We start from the raw sequence: 16812 nt of genomic DNA on the forward strand, positions 1-16812 counted from the left end.
AGCTCTGGACCTGGAAAACCCACCTGCTCAGCTTGGAAATGCCAGGGCAGTTAGGTAGACAGGAGGGCTCTACGGACTTCCTCAAGCCTTTGGACTTGTTTGGGTCACTGAAAAACTATTAGCAAGGTCACCTCTCAGGCAACGCAGGCATCAGCCCTGGCCCCATCTCCTTGGCAAGCCCCATCCTGAAAGTATGCAAGCATAAAATCCCCAATTTGCACCCCAGAGATCTCCTCTGCATTCTTTCAAGCTATAAGGATCTCCCAAAATCAATTGTTTTGTTGTTGTTGTTTATTTTATTGAAGTATAGTTGATTTACAATGCTGTATTAATTTCTGCTTACAGAAAAGTGATATATATATATTCTGTTTCATATTGTTTTCCATTATGGATTTTCATGGGGTATTGAATATATTTCCCTGTGCTATACAGTAGGACCTTGTTGTTTATGAATCCTCTATATAATAGTTTGCATCTGCCAACCCCAACCTTCCACTCCATCCCTCTCCCTACCCCCTCCCCCTTGGCAACCAGAAGTCTGTTCCCTATGTCTGTGTGTCTGTGAGCTTTTTTCTGTTTCATAGATAAATTCATTTGTGCCATATTTTGTATTCCACATATAATGATCAGAACCAGTTTTACAGAAGCATTTACCAGTTCCCAAGGTCAAGTGCAGACCTAAAGACACTAAATCCCCACCCCATGCTAGTGCTAAGTGAAGACATTTTAAGTAGAAGTAAAACCTTCAAGTGACTTGTCTTGACAAAATTCCATATTTTATGCATTGCCGTGGATACACCACTGGCTCAAACCTAGAAACTGGGGTTCCTATACTGCTTTTTCCACCAGCTGGCAATTTGGGCACAGACTTTCCCCCCTCTGAGGCTCCGATTCCTCATCTGTAATAGGAAGTTTACTCCCTGTTTCAGAGCTATTTGATGAGCCCAGGCAGATGCTGTGCTAGGCTCTGGGGATACAAATATTGGTAGGCAGTGTTACCTACTCCCTCAAGGAGACTATAGAGTGTAAGCTGAATGAGGCACAAGGTTCAAGGCCACAGTCATCCCTTTACATGCTATGTGTGGTGTGGTCAGCGCTGAGCACATTACATGACTGACCTCCTTTTCCTCAGCAACCCTGTGAAGGAGGATTTACTACCCCATTTTAATGATGGGGAAACTGAAGTTTAGAAAGACTAAGCAACATATCCAACAAGGACACATACATATCAAGAATGAGGCAAATCCAGGACTCAATGTCATTCCAACCTCACGGTCCCATTCTTCTCCACTGCAAATCTCAGGCTTTGTATTATCTTTGCATGGAGGAGGACACTAGGGCTCAGATGAAGGAACCAGCTTAACCAAGGTCTCCCAGGCAGAAAGTAGCAATGTGAGGGCTGGAAATCACTGATTGTCAGAGGCAACATAGAAACCAGTTGAGAGTATGAACTTTGGAATCAGTTGGAGTTGGGTGTGGACCTTCCTAGCTATGTGACATTAGGCAGTTGACCTGACATCCACCAATAGGTACAATCACAGTGGCACCTTCATCAGGCTAAGTGACACCCATAAGGGGTTGAACACACCACCTGACAAACAGCACCCTTGCAAGTATCTTTTGAGCACCGACTATTCCAAGTGCTTTTACTCTTCCTAAAAACTTCCTGGGGAGATCTTATTATACCACTTCTCAGATGAGCATATCATTGTCAGTTGCTTGCCCCATTTGCTTAGCTGTTTACTGGTGAAGGCAGGATTTGAACCTGTGCAGGCCAGCCCCAGATGCCCAACGCTTTTCTTTGCCAAGCTATTCTGTCATACCCCCTTTTCAGTGTTGTAACAAAACAGGCCTCAGGAAAGCACAGGAGGCATTATTTCCATCACATAGCAAGGAAAGAAAGTTTGTTTTTGTTTTATAAATAAGTTCTTTTCTATCATCTTATTAGATTTCACATATAAGTGATATCATATATTTGTCTTTCTCTGCCCAACTTTACTCAATATGATAATCTTTAAGTTCATCCATGTTGCTGCAAATGACATTATTTCATTCTTTTTTATGGCTGAATAATATACCGTATGATCCAGAAGTCCTACCCCTGGGCACCTATCTGGGGAAAAATCACAATTTGAAAAGATCATGCTCCCCAATGTTCACTGCAGCACTGTTTACAACAGCCAAGACATGGAAGCAAGCTTAATGTCTATCAACAGAGGAATGGATAATGAAAAAAAATTTTTTGACTTTATTGGCTTTACTGGACACTGGCTAGTGGACTCAAGTTTGGTTCGGTAACATGAATGCCTCCCTCCCCAGGGGTCTCTGCACCCCAGAAGGCCAGTGAGAAAACACCGGAATCTTCATACTACAATCTTCTGTCAGCTGCACCAGTTCAGGTGACATCAAGTTGGGTGACCAGCACAGCCAAAGTCTGGGGAGGGCCCCACTTTTGCAGACCCCACGAAAGCAAGTTTTACTGGATGGGAAGGGCTGTGCCCAGCTTGTCCTCCCCAGCCCAGCAGCAGCCAGGGTAGGAGGGGTCTGCCCTCTTCACCGAAACTGACAGCTGAGTGCTCTGAAACTACAGAATCAGCATCATTTAGAGCTTGTCCACCCATCTGTGTTGTCTTTCTTCTGGTGGCTTTTTCCTTCTTCAGAGCTGGATTATGTTATGGCTGGTCTTCCAGTTCATTCCATTTTTGTCTCTCACTCAGCAGTGTGATTTGGAGAATGAATGGAGTCAAGATCCATAGGAAAGTCTTGTCTTTTTTGGCTGAAACACACTTACATCCCCTTCCATACAGTGGAAGAAAGCAGCACCGATGTGAGATTTGTACTTTTCTAACTGCATTTTTCCCCACTGGCTTCCTTACCAGGAATGGAGGTCATGCGCTTGAGTACCTGCTCTCTCAACTGTGCATGATCACAGCCCAAAGAGCCACTTGTCCAGGATGCACAGATGGACAGGGATGCTGGAGATCACCTGAATCACATGGGACTTTGAACCAGATAAACCTCCAGGGCTGCTGCCAATGCTAAGAGGTGCTGCTTCCCCAGCATCACCTGAGGTGAGTAAGTTGGGATGAACATCCCTCCTGAGGATGAGGAATTTGTCAAGAATAATCCTTAAGTCCTATAACTATACATATAACTCACTGATTCTCTAAAATAACCATATATGGTAGATACTAGTAATATTCCTGTTATAGGGAGGAAGAAGCTAAGTCACAGAGAAGTTGAGTGACTGATCCAAGGTCACACAAGTCATTTATAGCAGAGCTGGGATCCAAGCCCAGGCAGACAGACTCCAGAATCTCTGTTCTTAAATTCCAACCAGTATCACCTCTGGAAAATGGTCCAAAGAGACGAAGTGACCTGCACACAAAATATGGAGTCATGACTTAGAATCAGCCTGTGATCTTACCAACAACTACACTGGGTTAGAGCTCAGAGTCAACCGGTCTGGTTCACACACTGGTCCATTGCCCTTCCCGGTCTCCTCACCCCTCCATGGTGCAAACTTCCCATTCCCACCACAGCCCATGTGGTCTCTTGTTTCCAGACCTTTGAGCCCTCCTCTCCTTCATACAGGCACACCATCCCCTGTTCCTGGATCACCCCTACTCACCCTTCAAAATTGAACTTAAAATCTCCCTGCACCTAGGCTTTCCAAATCTGACATTTGTGCCCCTCCTGCTCGCACACGTATCAGACCCAGCTCCCCCGTCTCTGCACATGCCACAGGAATGCTGGGTGGGAAGAGGGACATGCTTCCCCCTTCCAGACTGTCAGCTCCAAGAGAGAAGAGATGATCTTGGTCCTTGGTATGTCACAGGACCTAGATAAATTTTTAGTTACATGGATTTAAAGTGGGGGGGGCTTGCAGTAGCCCCAGTGTACCCCAAGCAGAGGATTCTTAAGTACTTCTTTTAGTTCTTCATGGGTACCATGCTCTCCATCACCACTGGGCCTTTCTACATGCTTTGTCCAGGTCTTAAACATACTCTAATGTCCCCCTTTTTAATCTAGTCTCCCACCCGCTAACCTAGGTCAGGTTGCCTTGTCAAGCTCTCATGGCCCCCTGAGAGCTTCTTTTCCTTTAAAGAAGTTGTTCTCAAAGTATGATCTTTGGACCCCCAGGAGGTCCCTTAGATTCTTTCAGGGAGTTTGTGAGATTAAAACTCTTTTTCTAAATGATTAATTATTAAGAAAATATCATACACTTGAAACTAATACAATGTTATGTGTCAATTTTATCTCACTTTTTAAAACATGTAAAGCAAATCCTAGGAGGTGCTCAGTAAATATTCAGAAAATGAATGAGCTCAAGCCTTACTGATGGGTCTGAGGGGCAAGTGCACGCCGAAGACAAACCCCACCTTACCAAGGGCACCCCTAAATGCTGCCCATCGGGAAGGGGCTGTGGGAAACTCCTCCTGGGGGAGATGAGGGGGGAGGAGGAAAAGAGAGGCAACTCATCCCCTGCAAACAGGCACCCCTGGCACAAAATCTTAGGCCCAACACGGTGCTATAAATGTGCAACTTCCCACTTGGCTCTGCATTTTTCCAATTTCTTGCAAATGCATCTGGAACCCATTAGAAAGGGGTCAGACTGGTTTGGAAAATGTTTGGGTAACTGTGGACATGGGAGGTGGAGCTGGAAACCTGTGGGGAAGAACATGACCCCCAGACAGAGTTCACAATTATGGCTAGAGTGCTGCTCCCCTGCCAGCTCAGGACAAGCCCCCATGTCCTCCCTGACTCCCACCTTACCCATCTGGAGGCCTCTAGCTGTACCTTCATCCCTCAGAGACCCCCTTTCAGACTTGCTTTGGTAAGGAGACATCCCTCTGAGCGCCCCTCCCCACCCCTCCCTTATCCTTCTCCTGTTGCTTCTCCTGACGCAAACCACAAACTCAGCCCAGGCCCTGCTCCATGAGCGGTAATGGCAATGACAGTAATCAGAACCCATAAATCATTTCCCATCTGTTGAGCCCCCACATTCCAGGTGAAGAACCTCATACACACTCTCCCATTTACCCTCCTATCCTGCGTCTTCCTGTTCCCACTTCACAGATAAAGAAACTGAGGGGTGGGAAACTGACCCAACTCTCTCAGGGTCAGGAAGCTGAAACTCACACCCAGCATTATCCAGCACCAAAACTTGTTTTATACCCTCCACAGCACACTGATAGCCCAGGAACGTAAAAGAACCATCTAGAAGGCAATTCCTTTTCTCCCAAATCAAGGGGGTGCAAAAGTAGCTAAGAGAAGGCACTTGAAAGTGAAGGAAAACTTTTGATCCACAGCACCTGGTAACCCTTAACAACCAGTTCCTGTTTTAAATTCAGCCTTCTCTCCCTCGGCTAGAGCTCCCCCATCAAATTTCCAACACTCTCTCCACATGTTAGCCTGGCGCGAGCAGCTCAAGCAGACTCAAAACCCCACTTCCTCAGCCCATCCCAGCCTCAGAAGATGGGAGCACTTAAGAATAAAGAGAAATTAACTTTCTAAAACAACTTCTTTCTCTTGGTTTACCCCCTGAGAAATCCAGGGCTAATGTTTAACTCAGGGCGTGCAGTGAAGACCAGATGAGGCTGGGGCTTGACAGAGCAGAGAGGAGACCAGCCAGGGCCACTTCCCTGCTTGTGGCTCGTGGACAAAGGACAGCACAGTCCTCAAGCTGGGGCAGTGCTAAAAGGGGACAGGAAGGAAACCTGAGAAAGGTCACATCTGCAGCCAACTTCACCCCAACTTCTGCTCAGTCTAGACCTGCACAGTCCTATACCCCAGCCACAAGCCACCTGTGCCTCCTGGAATGCAGCTAGTCTGAATCTGAGTCCTGGCTGAGAAACACCCAAGATCCTGAAGATTTAGCACAAGAAAAATGTGAGTTAGCTCAATAATGATGTTTGCATTGATTTCATGTTGAAATGATAAATATTTCTGATATACTGGGTTAAATATATTATTAGAATTAACCTCTTTTCCTGTTTCTGATGGGCTATCAGGCACTTGTAAATTATGCAGGAGATTGGCATTATATTTCTATTTAATGGCATCACCCTGGATGGAGGGCACAGGCAGCCCTGGTGTTTCTTCTTCCTCACCACTCAAGCCCCTCTGGGTCAGTCATCAGCAGCACCTTCTTCCTGTGGAAGTCTGCCCCCACCCCTGCCTTGCTCCAGTGCTCACCAGGGCTCCCCATTACAGATCACATCAAGCCTAAGCCACTGCCCCTAGCCTTCTAGGCCACCTTAGTTGATTCACTGGCCCTGTTGTGACCTCAGCCAGTGACCCCGGAAGGCTTCTCCATCCTCCTTTCATCCCCTCTGCCTTTCTGGCATAGTGCCGGGGCCCCACGTTGAGAACAACCCTCCTCCTGGTCTTTTACCTTCTGAAGTTTGCAGGTAATTGCTCCTTCCCTCCTCTTTAATGAGCTGCTGGCTCCTGGGGTGCAGGAAACATGGGCCTGGGCTTGCTCTCTGTCTAGAGCCAGTGGCTGCCTGACCTCACCCACATCACCCCAGTGCAAATGCCCAACAAGTGTGGGCTCACCAAGCCCAGCCTCCGCCCGCACCCCCTGGGCTGTATCCCTGTCTGGCACTGACACTGGGGCAAGTGACAACAACTGGATGCTCCCTGCTCCCACCACTCCTCCTCTCCAAGGAGCTCTTGTGCTGGAGAGCCTGTCCCTGACTGCCCTTCCTCCAAGAGTTTGGGCTCTGCCTCCTGCAAAGGCCCTCTCCCACCACCCCAGGCTTCCCTTCCATCAGCTTAACCACGTGCGCTCTTTTGCCTTTAAAACTCCAAAAGCCCTTCCTGGTGGTGCAGAGAGAAGGCCCCTTGTCTGCAGTCTTTTGATTCTCATCAAGCATGCTCACCTGTAGGGTTTAAGCCCTGCAGTGATTCCAGGTGGTCGCAATTATGCGCCTTTAACAGATGAAGAAACTGAGGCTCAGCATGATAGAGGAAACTGCTTAACACCAAAAATCACTCTGAACTTGCACACTCCTCTTTTTGGTTGTCAGAAGAGCACAGATGGACCAACGTTTGAATCTCAGCTGTATCATTTCAAAGTGTGTGACTGTGCAAGCTTTTCTTTCTTTTTCTTTTTTCTTTTTTTTTTTTTTTTTGGTTAATGGTTAATTCCAAACTCCTAAATTATGCCTACCCCACCCCCTGTCCCCTTTGGTAACCATAAATTTGTTTCCTAAGTCTGCAAGTTTGTTTCTGTTTTGTAAGTAATTTCATTTGTATCATATTTTAGATTCCACATATAAGTGATACAGTATTTGTATTTCATATATTTGTCTTTCTCTGATTCACTTAGTGTGATAATACCTAGGTCTATCCATGTTGCTGCAAATGATATCATTTCATTCTTTTTTATGACTGAGTAGTGTTCCTTTGTGAATATGTGTACCACATCTTCTTTTTCCATTCCTTTGTCAATGGACATTTAGGTTGTTTCCATGTCTTGGCTATTGTAAATAGTGCTACAGTGAACTTTGGTCTGTGTGAATCTTTTCAAATTAGAGTTTTCTTTGGATAGATCCAGGAATAGGATTGCTGGATCATATGGCATCTACCTTTAGTTTTTTAAGGAACCTCCATACTATTGTCCATGCTGGTTGTGTCAACTTACATTTCCACCAACAGCGTAGAAGGGTTCCTTTTTCTTTACATCCTCCCCAGGATTTATTATTTGTAGACTTTATGATTATGGCCTTTGTAACCAGTGTGATATGATACTTCATTGTAGCTTGGATTTGCATTTCTCTAATAGTTAGTGATGTTGAACATCTTTTCATGTGCCTACTGGCCATCTTTGGAGAAATGTCTGTTTAGGTCTTCTGCACATTTTTTCTTTGACTTTTGTTGTTGTTACTGAGTTGTATGAGCTATTTGTTTGTTTTGGAAATCAATCCCTTGTTGGAATTTTTCGCACATGTTTTCTCCCAGTCTGTAGACTGTCCTTTCATTTTATTTATGGCTTTGTTTGCTGTGCAAGAGCTTATAAGTTTAATTACGTCTGTGCAAGCTTCTTAATTCCTCTGTGCCTCAGTTTCCTTACTTGTAAGATGCCAGTGATTATATAAGAGTTGTCATGAGGATTAAGTGAGTTGGTGCAGGGTTTGCATTTAAAATAGTGCCTATGGATGCCATATAGTGAGTGCTCAATAAACAACAGCTATTGGTATTAATAGGTATTTAATAAGCACCCAATCTTCTCTCCACTAGGCTGTGAGCTCCTGGAATACGAAAGATGTGCCTTGGCCCATTCGTGGCTTCCCAGCTCTAGTCTCCAATGACGGTCTCGAAGATGCTGTGATGATGACAGAGAGACAGAGGTAAGTGTAGGTATTGTGAACTAAATGTTAAAGTACCCCCCTCCAGCAAATGCATATTTTGACGTCCTGACCCACAGTGTGTTGGTATTTGAGGACAAAGAAGGCTGAATTTGAAAAGGAGCTGGTTGTTAACTGGTTCCTAGGTGCCATTGATAAAGAACTTCTTCCTCTGCTTTCAAGTGCATTCTCTTAGCTGCTTTGGTATATCCTTGCTTGGGAAGAAAAAAAAAATGGCTTCTAGACGGATTCTTTTATATCCCTGAGCTATTGGTGTGCTCTGGAGGGTATGAAATAAACCTGGGTGCTCGGGAGAAATGTTCTATTCAATTGGACATCAGCTGGAATTAGACATTTGTTTTCAAGAAATGCACTATTAGTATGTTTAACTGCAATTTGTGATTCTAACTTGTGGCCAGCAAAATAAATAGTGTGGAGGTTTAAATAGCCTTGCTTTATGGAACAGATAAGCAAAAGGAGGAAGCACATACCAATATATATTGGATGGTTCCAGGTAGCCTGTTCTTCACATGCAATGCCATATTAAATCTTATATCCTACAAAATAACGCTATTCTTAGTTCTGTAGACAGGGAGATGGAGACTTGGAGAGGGTTTGTGAGTGACCCAGATCACTCGAGTGTGGCTGTGTAGCCAGGATTCAAACCCAAGTCACTTGGCTCCAGTGTCTACATTCCTTCCACTCCCCCAGGTTACAGTGTGACTAAACTGAGTCCAAAAATCAGCTCTTAGATAGAATGAAATAGCCCATACAATCTACTTATGTGAACAGATTCTTCAGCAAACTCTTCCGCATAGAATAGGAGGGAAAAACCTCATTTAGCACCACCTCTATGATCAACCACTGAAAACAGCAAGAAATCACAATCTCATACATTTGTGTGTACTGTATTATTTAAAATGTGTATGAAAGTGAAATTTTTTTAAAAGTCCAAAGAGGATGAATATGTGTTAATGAGGAATTCCATTCACAGAAAGCTAAAAATACATGTCAGGATTGTAAGTGGCTTACAAAATTATGCTATATGACATGAACAGGATTATTTACAGTATACCAAAACTTAGACAACACTGGCTTGTGAAAAGAAAAATTAATTTCTTAGAAATTATTGGGTGGTTTGGAAATCCTGACTTTACCCATGTAGTATGAGGTTGCATTGGGAAGATGAAAAACACTGATTCTAGCATTAGGAAGAGAGTCTTGTGGGTGGTTATTTGGTTTTTATTCTTGTTTTTAATTGAAATGTAGTTGATTTACAATATTGTGCTAGTTTCAGGTGTACACAGCAAAATGATTCACTTTATTATTTTTCATATTCTTTTCCATTATAATTTATTACAGTATATTGAATGTAGTTCCATGTGCTGTACAGTAGGACTGTGCTGTTATCTATTTAATATATAGTAGTTTGTATCGGCTAATCGCAAACTGCTAGAATATCCCTCCCCCACCCCTTTTCCCATTGGTAAGCATAAGTTTGTTTTTTATGTCTGTGGATGTACTACTGTTTCATAAACAAGTTCATTTGTATAATTTGTTTTAGATTCCACATACAAGCAATATCATGTCCTTGTCTTTCTCTTTCTGACTTATTTCCTATGTATGAAGTATGAGGATAATCATGAAATATCATGATGGACCTAATAGTCTCTAGGTCCATCCTTGTTGCTGCAAATAGCATTATTTCTTTCTTTTTTATGGCTGAGTGGTATTCTGTTGTATATATGTACCACATCTTTTCATTTTCTTCTTAGGATTTAAATGTTTGTTTGTTTCAGGCTGGAAAAGCCTGATGGCAACTCTGATGATTTTCAAAAGCTATCTATCTCTGTTGAGAGTTGTGACTTAGGGAGAAAAACTTGACAGAATCAGAGGCTGGCAAATGTGAGATCCACTGACAGCTTGGTTTTGGGCCAGCAGAGTATTGCAGTGTTTTTGAATGGGGAATTTCATTGCAAATCCTAAAATTGGGCTTTCCTGGAAATATCATCTTACCTACTGTGGGATTCTCACAGGGAAGCCCCACCAGGAGCCAGGCCAGGGAAGTTTCCAGGTCTCTGTAGCCCCACCCCTCCCAGAGCCTCGTGCCAGTTCTCAGAAGCAGGGGCCTCACATCTGAGGGAGCATCGGAATCTCCTGGAAGGGCTTTGGCCCCACCCTCAGCGCTGGGCTCTGGAGGTCTAACTAGTTTGAGGTGATGGGATGCTGCTGGTCCAGGGACTGTTCAGAGTCACTGATGCATGTCACAGCTCTTGTACCTACAAATGGAACCAAACCCCCTCATATTTTCCAGCTCTCCTTCCTGGAAGTACTTGTTCTTTGAGATACGTTTGCTTATATCAGTTCTCACCCACTAATATGCTGCTTTAATTGTCAAACTTCTAGAAATTTGGAGGGTACCTCACCATTTCTTTGGTCTCACTGATTTATTATTTTTGTTGTTAAATAAAAAGTATCAGCAAGTGGGTGTCTGTATTACATTTACAGACCTGGTGAAAATGCACCCTGAGGAAATGAGGTAACATGGAGTTGTCGCAGGACAATACCAGGTGTCTTTTGCTGTGGTTAATGTTTTCCCATGATCTCTCCCTGGCTCTCTTCATCTTCCCTTCAAGAGAGGGGCAGATTCGAGAGTTCCCATTGTGGCTCAGTGGTAGGTAACAAACCTGACTAGTGTCCATGAGAATGTGGGTTCATTCCCTAGCCTCACTCGGTGGGTTAAGGAGCCGGTGGTATCACCATGAGCTGTGTGGTGTAGGTTGCAGGCATGGCTTGGATCTCACATTGCTGTGGCTGTGGCCATGGCCAGCAGTTATAGCTCCGATTTGACCCCCAGCCTGGGAACTTTCATATGCCTTGGGTGTAGCCCTAAAAAGACAGGGAAAATAAAGGGGCGGGGGAGGGATAGGTTCATATCGCTAAAGCTTCTGGAACCAAATTGCCTTTTCTATCTTGAGAGCAGAGTGTGCTGTCTGGTTTTCTTCTTGGTCCAGAGAGACAGAGAGTGGCTTGTGTGTGACTTGAAGTTAATGCCCCTACACGGTGTGTGCCCTGGATCAGGGAGCCGGTTGCCAAGCTAATTATAACAGAAATGCCAATGTTTTACTTTTGTAAAATGGGAATAAAAAATTTTCTATTTGAATGTATTTCAAAGGGTGTTCAACATTGGCTGAATATGAGGAGCTTTAAAAATACTTAGCCAAGGGAAACTTGCAAAAGACCTATGCCCAGGCCCTACTTTCCACAGCTTCTGATTGTATTATTCCAGGTGGAGCCCAAGTACCGGGATTTCAAAACTCCCCAGCAGATCTTAGTGTGCGCTCAAGGTTGGGGACCACAATTTTCAGGAGTCTATATCACTATAATTGCCATTATGTATTGTTTCAGGCACCAAGTAAAGGGATTTGCAAACATTACCTCATTAAATCTAGAAGTACCTTGTTGAAGCCCACAAGCTCTGAGAGGTGGATTGAGGCTTCAAACCCAAGTGAATTATCCAAAAGCCCTTGTCTAGTCACAAAACAGGCAAACCTTGGAGAAACTGCAGGTTCTGTACCAGATCACAGCAATAACACAAATGTTGTAGTAAAGCAAGTCACAGGAATTTTTTTGGTTTCCCAGTACATATCAAAGTTATGTTTATATTCTACAGTAGTCTATTAAGTGTGCAATGGCATTGTGTCCTTAAAAAGTGCATAACTTAATCTAAAATTTTTTTATGACTAAAAAATGCTAACCATCATCTGAGCCTTCAGAGTCAATTGATTTTTGCTGGTAGAGGGTCTTGCCTGGCTCTTGATGGCTGCTAACTGATCAGCATGGTGGTTCCTAAAGGTTGGGGTGTCTGTGGCAGCTTGCCCCTTTGATGGATGATTTCTCTGTAGCTTGCAAGGCTATTTGAAGGCATTTTATCTACAGAGAACTCCTTTAAAAGTTGGACTCTCTAAAACCCTGCTGCTGTTTTATCAACCTAGTTTATGCAATGTTCTTAATTCTTTGTTATCACTTCAACAGTTTTCACAGCATCTTCACTAGGAGTAGGTTCCATCACAAGAGATGGTCTTCTTTACTCACCCATAAGAAGCAACTCCTCATTTATGAAAATTTTATCATGTGATTACAGCAACTCAGTCACATCTTCAGGCTCCACTTCTAATTCTAGTTTCCTTGCTATTTCCACTACATCTGCAGTGACTTACTCCACTGAAGTCTTGAACTCTACAAGGTCCTCCATGAGGGTTGAAATCAACTTTTGCCAAACTCCTGTTAATGTTGATATTTTGACCTTTTTCCATCAATCACAAATGTTCCTTACGGCATCTAGAATGATGGATCTTTTCCAGAAGGCTTTCAGTTGACTTTGCCCAGATCCATGAGAAGACTCACCATCTATGGCAGCTATAGCCTTTCAAAATTCATTTTTTAAATTAATAAGACTTAAAAGTCAAAATTACTCCTTGGCTGCAGAATGGATCTTGTATCAGCAGGCATGAAAAGAACATATCTCATTGAACATCTCCATCACCCGCTCTTGGAAGACCAGATGCATGGTCAGTGAGCAGCAATATTTTGAAAGGAATCCTTTTTTTGAACAGTAGGTCTCAACAATGGGCTTAAAATTCAGTGAACCATGTTTAAAATACATATGCTGCCAATCAGGTTTTGTTGTTCCATTTACAGAACAGAGGCAGAGTAAAATGAGCATAAATCTTGAGGGTCCTAGGATTTTCAGAATGGTAAATGAGCATTGGTGTCAACTTAAAGTCACCAGCTGCATTACCCCCCCAAAAAAGAGTCAGCGTGTCCTTGGAAGCTTTGAAGCCAGGCATTGACTTCTCTCTGACTATGAAAGTCCTAAATGGCATCTTATTCCACTAAAAAGCTGTTTCGTCTACATGGAAGATCTGGTGTTTAGTAGAGCCACCTTTGTTAATTATCTTAGCTAGCTCTTCTGGATAAATTGCTACAGCTTCTATATCAGTACTTGCTGCTTCACCCTATATTTTATGTTATGATGACATCTTCTTTCCTTAAATCTCAGGAGCCAATCTCTGCTAGCTTCAATTTCTGCAACTTCCTCACTTCTCTCAGACTTGATAAATTGAAGGTAGTATAGGGTCTTGCTCTGGATTAGGCTTTTTTTTTTTTTTTTTTGGCTAAAGGGAATATGTGGCCACTTTGACCTTCTACCCAGACCAAAACTTGCTCAATATCAGCAATAAGGTTGTTTTGCTTTCTTTTCATTCATGTGCTCCCTGGAATATTGCTTTTAATTTTCTTTGAGAACTGTTCTTTGCATTCACAGTTTGGCTTAATAATAGTTGGGTACAAGAGGCCTAGCTTTTGGCTTGCCTCAGCTATTGACAAGCCTTCATCACTAAGCTTAATCATTGCTAACTTTTGATTTAAAATAAAAGATGTGTGATGCGTCCTTTCATTTGAACCTTTCAAACCACTGTAGGGTTATGTGTCCCAATTTCAATATTGGTGTGTCTCAGGGGATAAGGAAGCCTTTATCATAGGGTTGAAAGATGGGTCCATATGATCACTGGAATCCCATTTTGACCACACTCACAGCTGGATGCTGCCTCCCAGTGATAGAAAACTCCTCGGGTGATGGGGAAGAATTTCCTGTCTTGATATTTTTCTAACAGTTTTTTTTATTGTTTGTTTGCTTTAATTTAATTTTTCTATGGGAGTATAGTTGATTTACAATGTTGTGTTATTTTCAGGTGTATAGCAAAATGATTCAGATTATAAAATATAACATCTTCATTATCTGTTAGTCTGTTGATGGACATTTAGATTGTCCAAAAACAAATCCCAATGAACTAATAAAATAGCAATAAGAACATACATATCAATAATTACCTTAAATGTTAGTGGACTAAACCCCCCAACCAAAAGACAGAGACTGGCAGAATGGATACAAACACAAGACCCATATATATGCTGTCTTCAAGAGACCCACTTCACTTCTAAGGACACATGCAAATTGAAAGTGAGAGGATGGAAGAAAATATTCCATGGAAATGAGAATCAAAAGAAAGCTGGAGTAGCAATACTCATATCAGACAAAATAGACTTTAAAATGAAGAATATTTTAAGGGACAAGGAAGGTCACTACCTAAATGATCAAAGGATCAATCCAAGAAGAAATAACAGTTTTAAATATCTACACATCCAACATAGCTTCACCACAATATATAAGGCAACTGCTAACAACCTTAAAACGACAAATCAACAATAACACAATCATAATGTGGGACTTTAACACCCCACTTACAGCAATGGACAGATTGTCCAGAGAGAAAATCAGTAAGGAGACACAGGCCCTGAATGAAGCATTAGACAGATGGACTTAATAGATATTTATAGGACACTCCATCCAAAAGCAACAGAATACACATTCTTCTCAAGTGCACATGGAACATTCTCTAAGATTGATCACATCCTGGGCTGCAAATCCAACCTCGGTAACTTTCAGAAAGTCGAAATCATATCAAGCATGTTTTCCAACCACAACACTATAAGACTGGAATCAGCAACAAGAAAAAAACTGCAAAAAACACAAACACTTGGAGACTAAACAACATGCTACTAAACAACCAATGGATCACTGAAGAAATTAAAGAGGAAATTAAAAAATACCTAGAAGCAAATGACAACAAAGATATGACACTCCAAAACCTATGGGATGCAGCAAAAGCCATTCTAAGAGGAAAGTTTATAGCAATACAAGCTCACCTCAGGAAACAAGAACAAGCTCAAATAAACAAGCTAACTTTACATCTAAAGCAGCTCAAGAGAGAATAACAGACAAGACCTAAAGTTAGTAGAAGGAAAGAAATCATAAAGATCAGAGCAGAAATCAATGAAATAGAAACAAAGAAAACCATAGAAAAGATAAATGAAATGAAAAGCTGGTTCTTTGAAAAGATCAACAAAATTGATAAACCCTTAGCCAAACTTATGAAGAAAAAAAGAGGGAGGACTCAAATCAATAAAATTAGAAATGAAAAAGGAGAAATAACAATAGACCTCACAGAAATACAAAGAATCATGAGACTACTATGTGCAACTATACACCAAGAAAACAGAAATCCTAGAAGAAATGGACAAATTCTTAGAAAAGTACAATCTTCCAAGACTAAACCAAGATGAAATAGAAAAGATGAATGGACCAATCACAAGAATTGAAATTGAAACTGTGATTAAAAAACTTCCAACAGACAAAAGTCCAGGACCAGATGGCTTCACAGGTGAATTCTATCAAACATTTAGAGAAGAGCTAACACCTCTCCTTCTGAAACTGTTCCAAAAAACTGCAGAGGAAGGGATACTCCCAAACTCATTCTATGAGGCCACCATCACCCTGATACCAAAACCAGACAAAGACACTGCAGAAAAAGAAAACTACAGGCCAATTTCACTGATGAATATAAATGCAAAAATCCTCAACAAAATACTAGCAAACCACATCCAACAATACATTCAAAGGATTGTACATCATGATCAAGTGGAATTTATCCCAGGGATGCAAGTATTGTTCAATATCCAGAAATCCATCAGTGTGATACAACACATTAACAGACTGAAGAATAAAAACAATATGATCCTCTCCATAGATGCGGAAAAAGCTTTTGACAAAATCCAACACCCATATCTGATAAAAACCCTTCAGAAAGTGGGCATAGCGGGAACCTACCTCAACATAATAAAGGCCATATATGACAAAGCCACAGCTAACATCATTCTCGATGAAAAGCTGAAAGAATTCCCGCTGAGATCAGGAGCAAGACAAGGATGTCTGCTCTCACCACTACTCTTCAACATAGTTTTGGAAGTCCTAGCCACAGCAATCAGAGAAGTAAAAGAAATAAAAGGAATCCAAATTGGAAAGGAAGAAGTAAAACTATCCCTATTTGCAGATGACATGATACTATACCCAGAGAATCCTAAAGACTACCAGAAAACTGTTAGAGCTCATTAATGAATTTGGCAAAGTCGCAGGATACAAAATTAATACACATAAATCTATGACATTTCTATATACTAACAATGAAAGAGCAGAAAAAGAAATTAGGGAAGCAATCCTGTTTACCATCAGATCCAAAAGAATAAAATACCCAGGACTAAACCTATCTGAAGAGATGAAAGACCTGTACTCTGAAAACTTTAAGACACTGATGAAAGAAACCAAAGATGCCACAAATAGATGGAAAGACATACCATACTCTTGGATTGGAAGAGTTAATATTATCAAAATGACCATACTACCTAAGGCAATCTACAGATTCAATGCAATCCCTATCAAAGTACCAAGGACATTTTTCACAGAACTCGAACAAAAGACCCAGAATAGCCAAAGACATTCTGAAAAGGAAAAGTGGAGCTGGAGGAATCAGGATCCCTCACTTCAGACTATACTACAAAG

The 16812-nt window shown here is 42.0% G+C and overlaps 1 long non-coding RNA gene across 3 annotated transcripts in view; it reads left to right on the plus strand.

Moving 5' to 3' along the window:
- Positions 1 to 16812, plus strand: part of LOC102162847 — a 162726-nt gene that overhangs the window by 103255 nt on the left and 42659 nt on the right. For 2 of the 3 annotated variants that reach the window (XR_002337588.1, XR_002337591.1), the window contains exons 2-3: positions 2880 to 3071; positions 8248 to 8357. This is a non-coding gene — a long non-coding RNA (uncharacterized LOC102162847). Of the gene's footprint in view, positions 1 to 2879; positions 3072 to 5425; positions 5893 to 8247; positions 8358 to 16812 lie in introns of those variants that run through there. The other variant, XR_002337589.1, reaches the window with a different exon arrangement.

This window comes from Sus scrofa, chromosome 13 (genome assembly GCF_000003025.6).
Source record: "Sus scrofa isolate TJ Tabasco breed Duroc chromosome 13, Sscrofa11.1, whole genome shotgun sequence".
Taxonomy (NCBI): Eukaryota; Metazoa; Chordata; class Mammalia; order Artiodactyla; family Suidae; genus Sus; species Sus scrofa.